Below are 15,696 nucleotides of genomic sequence, written 5' to 3'. Positions count from 1 at the left end.
CAGAACTTGAACCCAGATCTCCTAACTCACCTGGTGCAGCTATTTTTTTTTTAATTTTTTTTTTTTAGTTGTAGGTGGACACACAATACCTTTATTTATTTATTTTTACATCGTGCTGAGGATCAAACCCAGTGCCTCACACGTGCCTAGGCAAGCGCTCTGCCACTGAGCCACGACTCCAACCCTGGCGCAGCTACTTTTTGACATTCCCTGAGAAACATATCCATGTCTGGTGAGGATGGGGAAGTCCTTGCGTAGGAAAAGTCTACCAGAAAAGAAAAACAGGTACCTTTTTGAAAAATCCTTCTTGTTGCAGTATAACATTGACAGGATAAGGTACACTCATTTTAAGCATACCACAGATGTTTGTACATATGGATATACCCATGTGTCTTCAACTAAGTAATGATACAGGAAAGTTCCAGATCCCCAGAAAACGCCTGCATACCCTTTACCAGGAAGCACTGTCTCCAGAGGGACCCGCCGTCTGGCATCTGTCATCATAGATTAAGTTTCTTTAAAAAAAAAAAAAATATTGTGATGTGACATACGGAACACAAATTACCCATCTTAACCATTTCTAAGTGTGCAGTTCAGGGGTGTTACAGACGTTCATATCTTTGTGCAACCCCCCCTCTCTAGAACTGTTTCCATGTTGCAAAACTGAAACGTTTCACCCATTAAACAACAATTCTCCACACGCCCCTCCCCCCCCCCCAGGAAGTACTTGTGGGTAAAATGCTGTGTAACAATGAACACAATTGAGCCTCATAGTCCAGGTCAGGGAAAGTTCTTGTTTGATGAACTAAATTCTAGAAAAGCCAATTGAAAAATGAAGGCATGCAGGCACAAAGGACAGGAACACTCAGAGGCGTGTTTTATGGTCCCCTGGTTGTCCCAGTAGTACTAGGCCAGTAATGGTGCTCAGACCCGAGGGAAGACTTGCTGTTGTAGAATTCTAGTTCCAGGGCCTTCTTCCTTCAAGGGGCTCCAGAAGAAAGTCCGAGGCCCATTTGTCTAATGTTGAAGAGGTGTTCAAAAACCCACCGGCACAGATCTGAGACTTATTCCTTGAGGTTTTCAGAGGAACTGACAGCAAGTTAAAGGAGCATTCTCTATTGTGAGATTCAGGGAGATGTGGGGCCATGTTAAATTGCTGGTGGGACTGCAAATTGGTGCACCCCATCTGGAGAGCACTGTGGAGATTCCTTAGAAAACTTGGAATGGAACCATCATTTGACCCAGCTATCCCACTCCTCTGTCTATACCCAAAGGACTTAAAATCAGCAGACTCCAGGGACACAGCCACATCAGTGTTCATAGCAGCTCACTCACAATCGCTAAACTGTGGAAGCAACCTAGATGTCCTTCAGTAGATGAATGGATAATGAAACCGTGGTATATATACACAGTGGAATATTACTCAGCATAAAAAGAGAATAAAATTATGGCATTTGCAGGTAAATGGATGGAGTCGGAGAATATCATGCCAAGCAAAGTAACCAAAGGCTGAATGTTCTCTCTGATAAGTGGATGCTGATCCATAATGGAGAAGGAGGAGGCAAGGGGGAAATGGAGGAATTTTGATTGGGCAAAGGGGAGGGAGGGGAGGGAGGGGAGGGAGGGTGCATGAGGGCAGGAAAGATGGTGGAATGAGATGGACATCATCACCCTAGGTACATGTATGACTGCACAATACAGTGCAATGCTACATCATGTACAACCACAGAAATGTAAAGTTGTGCTGTAATTGTGTACAATGAATCAAAATGCTGTCACATATACCTAATTAAAATAAATAAATAATTTTTTTAAAGTCCTTGCATGGAGTCTCATTTTGGGAAAAAAAAAAAAAGATTCAAGGGGTTGCCGGGCATAGTGGCACACACTTGTAACCTCAGTGGCTTGAGAGGTTGAGACCAGAGGATTGCAAATTCAAAGCCAGCCTCAGCAACTTAGGAAGGTGCTAAGCAACTCAGTGACACCCTATCTCTAAATAAAATACAAAATAGGGCTGGGAGTGATGTCTCAGTGGCTGAGTACCCCTGAGCTCAATCCCTGGTATCAAAAAAAAAAAAAAAGATTCAAGGGGATGACTAAGGCCGATTAAGGGATGCTTTCTATCTGTCTTTCCTCTCATGATCCTATCTGAAAAGAAGCAACTGGACATGCCTTCTGCACAGAGAGCCTGAATCCAGGGCTGGACGGCACCTGCCTTAAACCTGCCTCACTTGGCACTCCTCAGAGGCACTGGCTTTGAGTGCAAAATCAAAGAGCTGCCAGGGAGTCGATAAACAAGATAAATGACATTTTGATGCAATATTTTAAAAAATCAAAACGAATGCCAAAAAAAAAAAAACTAAGGGACACACCAAGTTTTTAAATAAAGGTAGGATTGGACAGGCAGGATTAGGGGGAGCCAGGTGAATGGGGTGCAGTCTTGCAGATGCAGAGTAGAAGTCGGCAGGATTAAATGAGCAGATGCACGTAGCACGCTGAGAACCAGCCTCAACACGTCCGACCTATTTCCATGATTATTACTAGTCCCATTATTACCACAGCTGTTACTACAATGACTCTTTTTCTCTGTGCGAGAGATGGTTATTTCATCGCTGGGTGCAGTGGGGGATCTGCAGATCCCATCCCTGCTTCTAAGTCTTTCCCAATTCCTAGAGTTTAAGTTAGGAGCCCCTCACTCGTCACCCTCCAGCAGCCTGAACTGACCTGATCCACTTCCACCACATCGTTGTGTGGATTACCAATGTCTTAGTCAGCTTCAGCTGCTATAACAAAATACCAAGGACGGTGTGGCTTAAATAGCAGACATTCATTTCCCAAAGTTCTGGAGGCTGGAAGTCCAAGATCAAGGTGTCCAGTGTGAGCTGTCTTCCTGGCCTTCAGATGATGCCTTCTTGCCGTATCCTTGCAGGACAGAGAGAAAGAGAGTTCTGGTCTCTTCTTCCTCTTACAAAGACACTAATCCTACCACGGAGACTACACCCTCAAGACCTCATCTAAACCTCACTAGCTACTAAAAACCTCAACTCTACAGGTCTCCTATCTTGGTTACTGGCTTTCCATCCTCAGGGTGACTGAAACACTTCAGAACCCCCCAAACTCTATTTATCATCTTATTAGTCTGCATCACTGTGCAGAGATTTCTCCTCAATCTTCCTTTAAGGGGCTTACACTAAATTGGTTTAGGGAAAACAATCTTTTAGACACTTGCCAACTCTCCTATTTAGTTTGAAGTTATATAATAATAAAAATCATCCTTATTTCTTGCGGTACTGACACTAATTGAGGACTTCATAGGTAGTACGCATTGTTCTGCACTTTTTTCCTTTTATGAACTTATTTAAGCCCCACGATAATCCTATAGAGAGGTAACACCAAAGTGGCCTTTTACTAAGAAACAGGGCCAGAGGGATCAAGTGTGTGCCCCCCACATCACTCAGTTACCAGAGCAGGAGAGCTGTGTTCCAAACCCTCCGTCTGACTTGGGTCCATGGCTCGTGAGAACTCAGTGAGCCCGGGCTCCCGGGGCTAACAGAACCTTGTGAAAAGGTGCCAGCTTATCACCCCCCCAAGCTGTCTTTACTTCCTCTTGCTTATGATGAGAGAGCGCCAATGTCGAGAACCTAGGACGAAGAGAAAACAGATCTTTGTCATTTCTCTAAGAAGCCACCAGATCCCTGCAGGTTCAAAAGAAATTTTCAATATCACATTCCTCTTTGTCCTGGAATTCCTCCCTGTGCTTGGCCGGTCAACCGAATCTTTAGTTGGCTCGCGCAGAACGTCCATCCATTAAAACTGCTTCCAGATGCACCGCGGCCTGGACCCGGGAAGATTTAGCCAACAACTACAAAGCCAGGCTCCAAAGCACAAGAGGAACGGTTCCGTGAAGGGGTATCTGTTGCCTGTTTTCTCTGCTTTTGGATTTTATCGGTACATTCCAGGTTTGGATGGGTGTTTTTTCTTTCTTTCTTTTTTTTAACACGTGTCAAGGTTTTAACAGCCTATTTTCTTCCCACCTCCCTGAATCCCTCCAACCATTGAATAGAATAGAAGGATGTGATATTTTAACTGAAATAATAACTTTTTTTTTTTTACTTTTTAATTGAAAATGCCTCTTTTTTTTTTTTTTTCATTTTTAGAACAGCTAACAAGTTCGCGTTTGCAAAATGTCAAAATAACGTAAAAAAGGTTCTCCCTGAGGAGTGGGTCTCCATCCCAACCGTTCTCTCTATCCCAGGGCACAAACATCATTGTTCATTTGTTAGTTTCTAGCTCATCTTTCCATATTCATTTTATTGAACTTATTTATCTAAAAATAAGAAAATGGGGGCTGGGGGTTGTGGCTCAGTGGTAGAGCTTTACCTGGCACATAGTAGAACCTAGAGAGCTCATTAATCATGGCAGCTATACCATGCTCCATATAAGGATGGACCACGTTAACTTGACCAGTCCCTCGTGGGACAATACCTGGGTTGTGTCCAAACTTTTACAGTAAAAATAGTGCTGCTATAAATGACCTGGCCTGCACATCACCGTCTCCCCACGGCGGGCGGTGCGCCTGTAGGATAAAGTTCCTAGACCAGAGCTACTAAGTCAAAGGCTCAGAGTGCGCCCAAGGTTGAGGGAGCCGCCAGCTTGCCCTCCCCAGGGGCTACGACCTTTGGTCCTCGCATCCGTCGTGACCAGGCCTGTTTCCTCACTGCCTTTAGCAGGAGAGAAGTTGCCAGACTTTTCTATTTTTGCCCACCTGATAAGTGATGAATGAAACCCTTAGTGAAATTTCAATTTATCTTATTATGAATGAGGTTGAGCATCTCTTCATGAGAAGGATGTTCAAATCTCTTGCTGTAAGTGACGGAAGCTCATTAGGGTTAACTTAAAGCCCGTGAAGGGGAAATTACCTTAAGAATTAGAAAGATCTATCAAGCCAACAGCCTCCAGATCTAGAATATGGAAAATATTAATCAGATCTCTCTCTCTCTCTCTCTCTCTCTCTCTCTCTCTCTCTCTCTCTCTCCCCCCCATCTCCTCCCTACCTAAATTGTGAAATACATTTTTGAATGTGGAAGCTCCCCACTTATCCCAGTGTATCCAACAGGGTCCCCATCCCCCATGTATGCAATCACATAGTCTCAATTCCAAATATCTAGGGAGAAATTCTGATTGATCCATCCTAATTCCACAGTGCAGCAATCCTCATCCAGTTGGCCACATCTGGAAATCAGAAGAATGTAGAGAATCAGAAAATATCATTACTGGGGGTTTCCTATAGTCCATGCCAATGACATGCCGATGGTAAACCCATCACCCCTTCACTGTGGCTCCCCTCCACGTGGGGTATAACAAAAAAAAAGTCTTCTATTTTCTCAGCAGAGCCCCCACTTGGGGGATAGTGTACCCTTCTCTGCATGGCCCCAGTGCTTCTCCAAGCCAGTCGTGATGATTCAATTCCCTTTGGAAGTGATGGGTTTAGGAATAGTCATGTGATTCGGTGCCGGCTGATGATCTAGAAGGAAACACTGCTCACAACTGAAACAGATCCATGTCAAGACGGCCCCGTTCCTGTTTCTTTGAGTTGCTGCGTCTGCACATGATTCTCTCCATTAGCTTTGGCTACATCACAACCCCCCCCCCCCAGTTTAGTGACTGAAGACAGAAACATTTACCTTGTCTTATGTCTGTGTGGGTTGGCCAGGGGGTTCCTCTGACCTGGGAGAGCTCACCTGGAGCTAGAAGATAGGGGATGGCCTCACTCACGTGTCTGACAGTTGACAAGCTGGTTTGGTCTGGAGGGGGCAGAGGGGTTTCAAAGTGCAGCAAGAGGTGAAAAAATTCCCAGTATGCAAGCACGTTCCAGTGTATCTTCATGCCTCTATCACTATTGTACCATTGACATGGAAAACAGATCACATGTCTTTATGGTAAAGAGCTAAAAAATAGTGTAGTGACTTTTTACAGTGTCCCACAGTGATGCCTAGGACACTAGCATCTTGAGACCATGGGGAGACCCAGCCACGTTGGCAGAAGAAGATGGGAAAGAGTCTCCATGATGACCTTAAACTGCCGTACCTACTAACCCTGGAGAGGCGCTACCTTGGCAGCTCTCGTTGGGTGAGATAATTAATTTTCACTTCTGCTTTAGACAATTGAGCTGATATTGCAAATGTTTTTTGCATAAATACCTCAGTAGAGGTATTTCAGGGAGACATCAGTTCCCAGATAATTGAAGATGGTTCTCTCCACTGCCAGACTTCCCAAATTGGCTATGTGTTTCTGATGTTTCTGTGAAGAAGCCTTGGCTAATTGCATGCACGATATGAGCCAACTGTGAGGTGCAGTTACCCAAAAATGAAATGCAAACATAAGCATCCCTAATATTACGCAGAGTCCAGAAGATGAGAAGGCAAGTCTGCAGGAGAGACTGGTCAATAGGTACCGCGTAACAGATAGGAGAAATGAATTCTGGTGCCGGGTATTGAACCTTAGGGTTACCACAGATAATGATAAAGTTCTGCATATTTCCAAAAAAAAAAAATTCAGAAGAAAATATTCTGAATGTTTTTAATACAAAGAAATGATCAGGGGCTGGGGCTGAGGCTCAGTGGTAGAGCATTTGTCTAGCATGTGTGAGGCCCTGGGTTCGATTCTCAGCACCACCTACAAACAAATAAATAAATAAAGGTCCATCAATAACTAATAAAAATATTTTTAAAAAATGATCAATGTTGGAGGAGCCATACATGTTCACCCTGATTAAAATACTATACAAAATGTCACATGGTCCTCCCCCATAAAGATGTGCCATTTTTATGTGTCAATACATAAACAGATAAATAAAATTTGTTAAAAGTTCAATTCTCAGGGCTGGGGCTGGGGCTGGGGCTCCATGGTAGAGCGCTTGCCTAGCATGTGTGAGGCCCTGGGTTCGAGTCTCAGTACCGCATACAAATAAATAAAATAAAAAGTCCATAGACAACTAAAAGAATATTTTTTTAAAAAAGTTCAATTCTCAGATTTGAACATCCAAATACACACATTTATAGTTAGAAATATTGAATAAAATGCAGAATGTGTGGAAATGTGGGTGTTTAAGCCCACGTACTGATATAATTTATGAGGTTTAAGGATCCTGGTCTCTGTTGTGCTGTAGCCCTTACCCAGTGTTAAGATCCCGAGGAGGGAGAAGAAAAAGGAGGGAAGAGTTTTTATTTAGTGTCAAATATGGCAGAGAGGATGAGCACAGGAAGCCCTCAAGGAGACCATAAAATTTCATCACGGTTCATACAAACAAGAGCAATTTGAGTGACGTGACAGATGATGATGGATTGAAAAGTAAAATAAAGAAGAAAACAAATAAATAACAAATACAGAAGGTTGCGTTACCGAGAACTCTTTTGACTTGGCGCCTCATAATCCCAGTTTAAACCAGACTTGGGCTGGGGATTTCGCGGCTCTTATGGCTGAAACACCAAAGCGTAGCCTGCCTTGGACACGCCTGGATTCAGGGGTTCATGCTTCACAGTGGAAACTTGTCTCTCTGTTTCTCAGTCCTGCTTGTCTGCTTAGAAAGTCTCTCCCCATGGAGAAGTAAGAGCATCCTTTCCCAGGACCCTGAGAGGAGCCAGGACTCTGGATGGTCCAGCCTGGGAGGCATGGCCACCCCAGGAGCCCAGAAGTGCTCTGATGGATCCTTCCCTCCTTAGCTCCCACGTCCCCCCAGAACACAAGGACTGAGTAAGATTTGGTGGATCAGGGGACATGCTGACTCTCTCTCGAAGAAATCTTGGGAAAAGGGGCAAAGACATACCATAAACTTCTTAAACCAAAAGCAAAAGAGCTTTTGACCAATTAGACCTTATAAAATGTTTTTAAAATTTTTCTCTGAAAGACCTTAACAGATTTAAAAAAAAAAAACAAAAAGGGTGGGTTCTGGGGTGGTGGCTCAGTGGTAGAGCACTGGCCTAGCATGCACGAGGCACTGGGTTCAATCCTCAGCACCACATAATGTAAAATAAAGAGATTGTGTCCACCTAAAACTAAGAAATAAATATTAAAAAATAGGAGAAGCCACCTACTAGGAGAAAATACTAACAACCACATAACTCACAGAGGACTAGTGTTTAAAGTATATAAAGAAACTTTAACACTCAACAGTAAAAAAAAATTAGAGGGGAGGTAACATGAATAGATATTTCATAGAAGAAGATGAACAGAGAGAAAATAAGCACACGGAAATATGTTCAACCTGGTTAGATATTAGAGGAATGCAAAATTGAAAGTCAAAGCCACAGTGAGATATTACTACACAACTTTCAGAACGGCAAAAAAATAAATAACAGTAACAGAGTGTTGCTAAGAGTGAAAAGAAATAGGGTCATTCATACATGGTGGAGGGAAATGGCACCGTCACTCTGAAAAATAAGGTATGACGGTTTCCTACAAAACTAAATACTTTGGCGACCGCATCAAACTTAAAAAAAAAAATTGTGCATCAATGAACTCAATCAATAGAGTCAAAAGGCAACCTACACAGTGGGAGAGAAAAGATGTCAATCATATGCCGACAAGGGGTTAATAGCCAGAAAATAAAAAAAAAAACTCCTACAATTCAACAACAACAAAGAAATTAAATAACCAAATTTTAAAATAGAAAAGGCATTTGAGTAGATATTTCTCTGAAAATTATGTGCAAATGCCAAATAAGTCTATGAAAAATGCTCAACATCATTAATCATCAAATACATGCAAATCAAAGCCACAATGAGGTATTTCTTTACATTCATTAGGAAGGCTACTATCAAAGACGGAAAAAAAAAAAAAAAAAAAACAGAAAATAACAGGTGTTCAAGAGGATGTGGAGAAAATGAAAACTTTGTGCACTATTGGTGGAATTGTAAAATGGTGTGGCCATTTTATAATATGGAGATTCCTCAAAACATTAAAAATAGAACTATCATGTGATCCAGCAATCCCACTTCTGGGTATAATTGAAAACAGGGTCCTCAAGTGATATAGGTACACCCATGTTCATAGCAGCATTATTCACAATAACCAAAGGGGTACAAGAAACTCCAAAGCTCCATCAGTGGTAACATGGATAAAGAAAATGTGGCATCTACATGCAATGGAATATTATTCTGCTGTTAAAAGGAAAGAAATTCTGACACAGGCTGCAATATGGATGAAGCTTGAGGACATCGTGTAAAGTGAAATAAGCCAGTCACAGGACGACAAATACTGTACAATTCCACTTAAATGAGGTGTCCAAAGTAGTTGAATTCATAGAAACAGAAATGAATGGTGAGTTTCAGGGGAGCAGAGAAGAGAGAAAGAGGAGTTGTTATTTAACAGGGAGAGAGTTTTGTATTTGCAAGGTGAAAATGCTCTGGAGTTCTGTTTCATAGCCATGTGCGTATATTTAACACCACTGAATGTTTAAAAACGGTTAGGATGGTAATTTTTATGTGTTTTTGCCACAATCAATTAATCAATTAGAACTAGATGCATGCTTGCGGTGCAAACCCAGGATAAAAATTGTATATAAGTGAAAACTCATATTTATACAAAAACCCATACACAGAGTATCAGCATCACTTTGTTTGCAATAGGCAAAAACGGAACCCAACCCAAATGTTCTTTGGAGCGGAGGGTGGCCCAACCAAATACATGATATCCATATCAGGAAATAGGAACCCTACTCAGAAATCACAGTTAATGGACTATGGACACACAGCAACTTAGACACATCTTAAAGAGAGTGACCCGAGCGAACAAGTCAACCCCCCAAGGTCTCACACTGTACGTGCCCCCTTTGTGCCACATTCTTGAAACGACAACTTTACAGAAATGGGGAAGGTATTGGTGGTTGTAAGGAGGGGGAGACTGTGGCTGTAAAGAGAGGGCAGAAGGGATTCATGTCTCATGGTGGGACTTTTCTTTAACTTGACTGCTAAAATGATCCCATATTAAATCTCATGAAACTGTGCATGCACACACCCGGGACAGAGGTAGTAGCATGGTGAAATCTGAAGAAGATCAGTTGATTACATCAGTACCTATTTCCTGGTGTGAGCTCGAGCTATATTTATGCATGAGGTTTCCACGGGAGGAAGCGGGTGGTAGGTACCCGGGGAGCTCTCTGGATTCTTTCTTGCAACGGCGAGCCAATCTACGGTCACTGCAAAATAAAGACGTCTTTAAAGTGTATACTACGTTTTTCTAGAGGTCTGCATGATTCGAGGGAGTGATAGGATCCTGATTTGAGGCCAAGGTAGGATGGAGAAAAAGGCGGGGTGTTGGGTTTTTAGTTTTCAGATGAGGTGCCCATCTGCTAGATGGGGAGAAACCAGGTGATAACCGAGACAGACTAAAAGCTCAAAGAATATGTAATTAACTGATGAAGTCAGGTGGCTGGGGAGGAGGAGAGGAGAAATCGGACGAAGAGAGAGATGGGAAATTTAACCTTGAAAATCAGGCAGGATCCGTACCCCTCTGAGAGTGGAGAGCTGGTAAAGAGGGCGCAAGCCGCAGTCGGTGTCAGTGTGGAGGAGAGGGAAGTTGAGGTGGATTTCGTTTGTCGATCCACATTCTCTCTTGGGAAAAAAAGGACCCCCACTGGGTAGAGGCCTTTAGGAAAGGAAATATCTAAGAGTCTTAAAAAGGGTCGCTGATCAGCATGAACTTCAAGTTCAGGAGGGAACTGTGGATTTTCAGGAGGAGGAAGGGTCTGATGCGGTGACGTTTTTGCAGTCAGGCTGAAAATCCATAAAGTAGGAACTGAGGAAATGAAGGACCAGGAAGACAGGGGAGTGGAAGAATTGGGATTATTGGTCAGAGAGGAGCTTTGTTTGGCCACTGCCCCTCCGGGGGGGGGGGGAGGACAGAGGGGAAACCAAGAGAAATCAAGGAACAGGTAGCTTTGGCAAGGTTGGAAAATAGAGTGAGTGGGAAGGATAAGGTGAAAGAGGCAGAAAGATAAGAAGCGACAATCAGCAGGTGCAAGTCTCCATTGTGACATTTTTTCATATACAACAATCATTCTGGCTGAAGACCGAGTCCAGGATGTGTCCAAGGGATAAAGGAGACAGATGTTGGTGAAGAAGGTCACAGAACTATCCTCCAGAACACAGGGAAAAAGTCATCTGTGAGGACACTAGGATTGTTCCCGACATCGGTCGAGACTTGGGGAGAAGAAATCCCCTTCCTAGAAAGCCGTGTTTCAACTAAGGTCAAGGTTGCAGAGTTGGGTTCCTGGGAGGAAGACTCCGTCACATGGAGGTTGTCCGTACAGACTTCCTGTGTCTGGGTGCCATAGACACAATAGATGCCCATCTGTTCCTGCCACCTCGATCCTGAGGACCTTCTGGGTCCTGATGTCACAGACTGACCTTCAGATTTTACCTACAGCTACTTTGTCATCTAAAGTTTTTTCGCGAGGACTAGGCTGAGTCCCTTCCTCTCGTGGATAATCATAGGATCGAGAATGACGTTCAAGTGCTGTTCACTCTCGCTGCAAACGTGGCATCGAGGTCGGCCCCGTTCCACGAGCCACCTTTCAAGAAGGATTCTAACCAAAGACGACGACACTGGGGACTTCTGTTCCCTCCCAGAGGAAGAACATAGCCACAGAAGATTCGAGTTCCCAGCAGGACTTACATTTCTCTGTTAGGAAAAACCTTCCTGCAAATTCAGAGATGCTCAGACATTGGACGGAATGAACCGAGGGAAAGAGGAAATGAGACGAGCCAAGACCCTTGGATTGCTTTGAGTCTTTCTTTTTGGGGATACCGTACCCTGCGTGGAAACACTAAGCATCTGGATCCCCTGGGAAGGAGGAAGGCAGTCTGCGGGTTGGAGAGATTCTCCTTCTGCTGAGCTAAGTCCAGCTCCCTCTCACTTCCGTTGATGATCCCTGTGTGTCCTGGATTAAATACACTCTGCCTTCCAGGGGACAACCACTCACACGTCCCCACCTCCCTTCCTTCCTCCTGAAGGTCCTTCTGCAAGTAAAACCTCCTTATATTTGTCTGCAGAGTGGCATCAGGTCCCTAAACATCTCTGCTGGCCTTCCGTGCACCCCCTTTATTAAAACCTTGTCCCCAGCACTGAGATACGGTGACCTGACCCTGGTCTGACCCATAAAGAATGAAGAAGCACTTGGGCCTCCTGGGTTCTCAGTTCTGCACTCCTGGGAACGCGCTCTGACTTTCCCACAGGTGCACAGCCGACCCCGTCCGCCCATCTCTCCCCATCTCTCCCCATCGTCTCTGTGGGGCTCCTCCTAGCTCCCCGTGACTCCAATCCCCATCCTGCTCTCTCCCCGCCCGGCCTGGGTCCCCTGCCTTCTTAAATAGGCGCCCAGGGGTTCAGCCGCAGCAACGACTCAGAAAACATTGAGATCGTGGCGGGATGTGAAAACCCTGATAGAATTCCTTCTGGCCGTCGCCTCGTGTCCTCGAGAAGGAGGAAACCTGAGATATGGGTTTTGTGTGCAGCCGGTTTCATGGGGAGGGTGGTTCCAAGGAAGCAGAAGAGGGTGAAGCATGATAACTCGGCAGGGGTCCCAGTGAGCGCCACTCTGCCCTGTGACACTAAATAACTCCTTCTCCTTCCAACAGCCAAACAGAAGGATCTCAGGAGGAACTGCGTCAGCCCAAGTTCCCGCTAATCCTGCGCCGGGCTTTGGAACCCATGGCCCGTCTTCCTGGTGACTTTGCTCATTAAATAGGCCTGACTGCAGGCCAGGGCTGTAGTGGGTGGCTGAGCCCTTGCCCAGCGTGTGTGGGGCTCTGGGTTTGATCCCCAGGACCAGAGGAGGGAAAGAATATCCTGAATGCCTTGAATCTTTGACTAGACCCCCATGATGGCCCAGGCAATTGGGGTCTCTTTCCTTTCTCCAAGCTCACACTAGCAACGGGAGCCTTGCTCTCCCCCACCTATTGCTCTGACGTCACCCGGGAGTTCTCCCTGTGGTCCGCGGTCCTTGGAGGCTTCCGCTCTGCCAGTTTATTAGGATGCCTGTCTCTTTCTTGTGGATTTGCTAGTCCTTCTTTTCATCTTCCAGACACGCCCTGGAAATCCAGCCTCTCTGGAGGGCTCCTTGGTGGGACATCACGACATCAGGTGGGACACCCTCTTCCTCCTCCTCTTCCTTCTCTGCCACCGTTACCACCTCCCCGTTCTCCTGAGCCAGTTCCCCTTCCGAGTCGCATTCATGAAATCCAGTCTGATTTTTTTTTTCCCCTGAATTGTCTGGATCTGAGTAGTAGTTAGGATTCTTCAGGTTTCAAAGGACAAAAACAGTTGAAACTGAGTTTTTTGGTCTTCCCCCACCCCCAGCACTTTTAGACTCATATCTAAAATACTCTGGGATCCATGTTGGAGTCAGAAACAGTTTGATCCAGGGGCACCTCAGGAATCACTCTTTGCATTTCTTGGCTCACCTTCCTCTAGTTGGCTCCATCTTCAGACAGACGCTGTCTGAAGTGGCCCTGGCAGCTCCAAGCTTCGTCCTTAGGAACCCCAACGGAAAGCGAGTTTCCTTTCCCTGAGGTTTCAACAAATGTCCTGGGCACAGCTGGCTTCGTTATGTTGCTTTCCTGTGGCCCCCATGATTACCACAACGTGGGTGGCTTCAAACCACGGAAATTCATCCTTTCTTTCCCATTTCCAGGGGCCAGAGCAGAGATCAAGGTATTGGCAGGCGTAGGCTCACCGAATGCCTCGATGCTTCTTCCAACTTCTGGGGACTGTCAGCTTTCCTTGGCTTGTGGCCACATCACTCCAGCCTCTGACTCTGTCTTCACACCCTCCTGTCCCCTGACAATCTCATCTTCCTTGTGGATCTCTAGTAAGGACATGGGTTATTGGATCTCAGGTCCACCCAGCTAACCCAGAATGGCCCCTTCATCTGCATGCCCTTAAGTTGTTTTTGCAAAGATCTTATTTCCTCCCCTCAAATAAGATCACATTCACAGGGTCTTGGTGTGAGGATGTGGACATATCTTTTCAGGGGCCACCATTCACTACTCTGTGACGGGCATGCCACCCACAACCCACAGGGGGCATACCACCGCAGAGGACCCAGCTCTCAGAAGGATCCCAATCTTACTTTGAAGCTCTGCTCTCGCCATCTTGAGATCCACGGTCGCCAACAAGGGACGCTGCAGCTTCGTTGTGTGCTGGGTCCCAACCCTGGTCCTAGTGGAAGGAGAGCACGGGAGATGTTTTATGCAGCATTTACCTAACCCACTTTCCAGACCATCAGGCCCCTGGGATTCGAGTGAGTTCCTGACTCTTAAGGAAATAGAAGGCCCCATGGCAGCAAAGCATCTCCAGAGGGCACCGGGGTGGGCTTCCCACCGAAGGTCACCTTTGATTGACAGGTATGAAGGATGAGGAGTCAGCTGGGCCAAGAGATGAAAGTCTTGCAGGCAAAGGAAAGAATCTACGCAAAGAAGCAGATGGAAAAAGAGAAGGACCCACTTGGGGAACCCGTCTGTCCAACTTCCTGTTACCAGAGGCAGAGTCAGGCTGTCAGGGACGCTGGCCGCAGGGGACATTCCCAGCGAGACCGGAGAAAGCCAAGGCAGGAGGGGAGTTGACTAAAGTGGTCGGAGGCGGACAAAATGTCTAGAACAACCTAGTCCCTTTCTACCAAGGATCTTGTCACTTCCCCCTCAGCGGCGGGTTCTGCCTGGTTGGCCAGGGTTGGGCTCGAGATAACGGTTCCTCTAGATACTTCCTCTACCTCCTGAAAGACAAAAAAAAAAAAAAAAATGTCAGCAAGAACTGGCCAGGAGCTGAGTTTAGTTGTCCAAGACTTTCTGCTAGGGTCACCGATTTGTAGGCAAGAGAGGCCTTTGATAGGAGTCAGGGAGGAGGAGTCCATGAATAAACATTGTTAGCAGACCTGGGTGGATATCAGACAATAAGGTGAGTCCCTCCCTCATTCCTTATATCAAAATTAATTCCAGAGAGAGCAAAAATATTCAAGTAAAGAAAACCATTAAAATACTATAAATGGGGAAATAGCTGGGCACAGTGGCGCACACCTATAAACCCAGCGGCTTGGGAGGCTGAGGCAGGAGGATCTCAAGTTCAAAGCCAGCCTCAGCAACTTAGCGAGGCCCTAAACAACTTAGCAAGACCCTGTCTCAAAATTGCAAATTTAAAAAAAAAAAAGAACTGGGGATGTGACTCAGTGGTTAAGCACCACTGGGTTCAATGCCCAATACCAAAATAATAATAATAATAATAATAGTAGTAATAATAATGATAATAATAATAAAATGGGAAAATATTTATGATCTTGGAAAACAGAAGGCACAAATCTAAGATGTGATAAAAGACTGATAAATAAATTAGTTCAAAAAATTAAATTTCCATGGGGCAAATTAAAAAAAATAGCAAACAAAATTACAGGACAAGCTAAATATTTGGAAAAATATATAAAATATTCCTAACAAATCATGGGCTCATTTTCCAAGTATAAAAAGATTTTTTTTTCAAAATTAAGAAGAGGAGGGCCAAGAACTCAGAAGGAAAGCAAAATTGGCAGAAAACAAGAACAGGTAGCCCACGAGAAATGGGCTAATAAAGTGGTTAATAAACATATAGAGCGATACCTAACTTCAGCATTTATTAAAGAAAAAAACCAACCTACCAATGTCCGTCCCA

At 44.8% G+C, this 15,696-nt stretch overlaps 2 long non-coding RNA genes across 3 annotated transcripts; both read right to left on the bottom strand.

The window, feature by feature from the left end:
* Positions 1-286: 286 nt before the first annotated feature.
* LOC139702911 (uncharacterized) lies at positions 287-5,044 on the bottom strand. The gene is made up of 4 exons (XR_011705454.1): positions 4,920-5,044; positions 3,463-3,641; positions 2,725-2,922; positions 287-515 (listed from the first exon to the last, which is right to left on the bottom strand). It is a non-coding gene; the product is annotated as an uncharacterized lncRNA (long non-coding RNA).
* Positions 5,045-6,565: 1,521 nt separating this feature from the next.
* LOC139702910 (uncharacterized) lies at positions 6,566-14,715 on the bottom strand. Of its 2 annotated transcripts, none has more exons than XR_011705453.1 (4): positions 14,503-14,715; positions 14,129-14,217; positions 10,074-10,195; positions 6,566-6,675 (listed from the first exon to the last, which is right to left on the bottom strand). It is a non-coding gene; the product is annotated as an uncharacterized lncRNA (long non-coding RNA). The 2 variants fall into 2 exon arrangements; XR_011705452.1 differs by having other exon boundaries at positions 14,535-14,715.
* Between the last annotated feature and the right edge of the window lie 981 nt (positions 14,716-15,696).

Source organism: Marmota flaviventris, chromosome 19, assembly GCF_047511675.1.
Source record: "Marmota flaviventris isolate mMarFla1 chromosome 19, mMarFla1.hap1, whole genome shotgun sequence".
In the NCBI taxonomy this organism is placed as follows: domain Eukaryota; kingdom Metazoa; phylum Chordata; class Mammalia; order Rodentia; family Sciuridae; genus Marmota; species Marmota flaviventris.
Note: the sequence above shows the minus strand (reverse complement) of the source record. Positions and strands in the feature narration are given on the sequence as shown.